The sequence below is a fragment of the Sciurus carolinensis genome, chromosome 6 (assembly GCF_902686445.1).
Source record: "Sciurus carolinensis chromosome 6, mSciCar1.2, whole genome shotgun sequence".
NCBI classification, from domain to species: domain Eukaryota; kingdom Metazoa; phylum Chordata; class Mammalia; order Rodentia; family Sciuridae; genus Sciurus; species Sciurus carolinensis.
The window spans coordinates 74,456,054-74,459,733 of NC_062218.1; the positions used below are offsets into that span (position 1 = coordinate 74,456,054).

The window sequence follows — 3,680 nt, forward strand, 5'->3', positions numbered from 1 at the left end:
ATCCTAATTTGTAATTTGTTTCCTATAACAATTTTTCCTCCTATTTTTATCATTGTTCTACTGATCTCCTAGAAGTCATAAAATAATGACATATTCATGAGCCCATGAGTGAAACTGCTATCACAACATTTAGTTCCTTTATCAGGAAGGTGAAATTTGGAGAATTATTTACTAATTCATTTATCAAGAAGAATCTCAGGATGGAGGATATTTTAAGTCAATTTATGTAATTATCTAGTTTATGGAATACTCCCCTGATGCCTAATTTGCTAATTTCTTGCAGACTGAAGGAAATCCATCTATCGTGCTGTTAATTGGGCAGCCATAAAAAATAAGTAAATATTTCATCTATTCATTTTGCTACAAGAAACTTGTGTTAATAAAATTTTAAAATAAATTGATGACTGAAATTATTGGATAATAGTCTTGTAGAAAGGAAAGACTGTATTTCAGCTAATTTCTATTTGATAAATCTTTATGTGCCCCATAGTAACTTTGCTACATATTTTTGATGTTTGCTTTCAAGATATGCAGCAATTGAAAAATTTGTAAACCTCCAAATATTGCATTATTGCATGTGTGTGGTGGGGAGGGAGAAGGATTTGGGAATTAAGTTATGCCTCCTTGAGTATAATATCTACATGTATTTTGAGACTTTTATAGAAAATATTTGTCCCTTCTTTCTCATGAATTTATTTTGTTTAATCATTATGTGCTCATGTATATCTGTTTGATAATTTGGGTTGTAATCTTTGTGTTGGTTTAAATAGTGCCCCCAAATGTTAATGTCCATAAGAAAACTGAATGTGACCTTCTTTGGAAAAGATTCTTGACAGATTTAATCAAATTAAGATGAGGTCATGTAAGATTAGGATGGGTCCTAAACCTAATATCACTGCTGCCCATATAAGAAAAGGGAAAATTGGAAACAAATAAAAATACATGTCAATATTTATCTGTGAAATTTTTGAGGAATACCCAGTTAAATACATGACCTATTGATTAAATGACAGATAAAGAAAAAGGGGCCTGCAGACACGCCACCAAGAGCTTTTCTTACTGCCTCCTCCTCATTCCAATTTCCTTAGAAAGAAGTTTACTCAGTCAATTAAGAGGTCCGTGGACTAATGCCAGGAAAGAGGAAAACTTTTGGAACACACACACACACACACACACACACACACACACACACATGGGGAGAGAGAGAGAGAATGGAAAAATTAAACTAGAAGAGATAGGCAGAAAAAAATAAAAGGAAGCATAAAAATCCAACATTTGATGGAGACATGTCAAAGACAACTTGAAAGATATTATCAAAAGCAAAATTTGAAAAACTTTGAACAACAACATAAATGACTGCATTAGTTCTTGGGGCTGATATAACAAGTTACCAGAACCTGGGTGACTTAAACAATAGCTATCGGCATCAGATCTGCTATTTTTCTGCTGCCATTATTCTCCCTCTGCTACACCACTTTACAACCCAGATTGCTAGCCCGCAAACTAGTCAAGTCATTGGTCTGGATTGTTAGCCTGCAAACTTCCTCACCAGTCATTGTTCTGTTATTATTAGCCTGCGAAATTCCACTGCTTAAGAATGGCTCCACCACCATTCTCTTTCTCTCTCTCTTTCTATCACTTTCTCTCTCTCTCTCTCTCTCTCTCTCTCTCTCTCTCTCTCTCTCTCTCTCTCTCTCTCTCTCTCACCCTGAGGGCAGACACTCTGCCTGTCCACTTAATACAATCGCTTGTGGGAATTCCCACATCCGGAGTGGTCTCTGGGTGCTTTCATTGGTGCCATGACTCGAATGGACTCTTCTACTGCCACTTAGAGGGGCGGAATCCCATCTGTCACCCCAGACTCTGAGACACTGGTATCGCCTTCCATTCCCCTGGATGCTCTCCTCCACATCCAGACACCGGCTTCAGATTGGTAAGTCTTCCCCTAGGTTGACTTACTTAAACACTCTTTGTCTGACTTGAGATGTGACCATTGATCGTCTGGCATCCTCAAGGTGGTTGAGACATGAGGGTTCCCCCAGTCATGACTTTTGCGGATACAGATGGCCCCCTTAGTTGACCTTTTCTGATGGGTGGATCCCCGATCTTTATGGGGAGATTCTCTCTCAGGGTTGAGGCTCCTCTTTGCTTGCTCTCTCAAAAATACTGACATCAGGTCCTCAACTCTCGGTTTTTGCCCAGCACACACTGATGGTCTGGTGATGACCCCATCACTGTGCTACCTTCTCTGTGACCTCGGGATGCCTTGGACACTGACTTGGCTGTATCAGTCTCCATCATGGGATCTGGGTCCTCCATTCCAGCAGATTCACCCCTGGGGTGTCTACTAGACAATCTTAAACCCCTTTACCTCACCCCTGGCCTAAAGCCACCAAAACTTACCCTTTAGATAATCAATCCAAAATGGCCACACAATGGCACACAACTTCTGTGAGCGAGTGGGCAGATGGAAAAAGGTTTCTTATCTTCAATCTTTCTCTTTCTTGCACACTAAACCTGATCTTTGCTCTTCCAGCAAACCCGAACACCTTCTTTTGGCTTCTTCTCCCCCTCTTAATCCCTTCTCCTCCTCCCTTTTCCCAACTCTAGCTCAACAACCAGCTCCAGCCTTGGCTCCCCCTCATAGAGCCCCCTCCCTGGAGCCCACCAGAGGATCCCTCTCCCACCTCTCTGCCAGCCACCTGCCAGAACAGCAGCCCCAGGGAGCAGCTCCCACCAACCTACCTCCCTCCAGCTCAGCCCTGCCAGAGCCCCCAATAGCTATGAATCTCTTCTGAGGCCCGGGAGACCTCTCCCACCTCCTAGCCATCATCTTGCTACTGCTTAAAATCTGGAAGTCCCACTCATGCGCCAGAATTTCAGGGAAGAGCCAGGTCCTGTTTGCTGTGGTGTTCACTGCCTGCTACCTGGACCTCTTCACCAACTACTTCTCACTTTACAACACATGCATGAAGGTGTTCTACATATCCTGCTCTTTCACAGTCTGGATGATTTATAGCAAGTTAAAAGTCACTTACAATGGGAAATATGATATGTTCTGGGTGGAGTTTCTTGTCTTCCCATGGCTGTCCTGGCATTCCTGATCAACCACAACTTCACCCCTCTGAAGATCCTCTGGACCTTCTCTATCTACCTGGAGTCAGTGGCCATCTTGCCGCAACTGTTCATGGTGATCAAGACTGGTGAGGCGGAGACCATCATGAGCCATGACCTGTCTGTGCTAGGTGTCTTCTGCACCCTCTATCTCTTCAACAGGATTTGGCACAACCACTTTGAGGGCTTCTTCGATCTCATCGCCATGGTGGCCGACCTGGTCAAGCCTTCCTTCTACTGGTGAAATGAGACTCTTTGCCACTAACCAGCAGGAAGAAGCTACAGAAGAAAGACCATCATCCCACCCCCAGTATCTATAAAAACAAAATGGGAGGAATATTGGCATCAGATCAGCTATTTTGCTGCCATCTTTATTCTTGCTCCCCCATACCACTTTACAACCCAGATTGCTAGTCCACAAACCTCCTCGCCAGTCAGTGGTCCATTATTATTAGCTCCCAAAATTCCACTACTTAAGAATGGCTCCACCACCATTTTCTCTCTCTCTCTCCCTCAATCTCGCTCTTGGGCACACTCTCTCGCTCTCTCTCACGTATTCTCTCTCT

General features: G+C 43.0%; 1 pseudogene; it reads left to right on the plus strand.

Annotated features, from left to right (window-relative positions):
* The first annotated feature begins 2,783 nt into the window (after positions 1-2,783).
* Positions 2,784-3,358, plus strand: LOC124986330 (ER lumen protein-retaining receptor 1-like; annotated as a pseudogene).
* Positions 3,359-3,680: the final 322 nt, after the last annotated feature.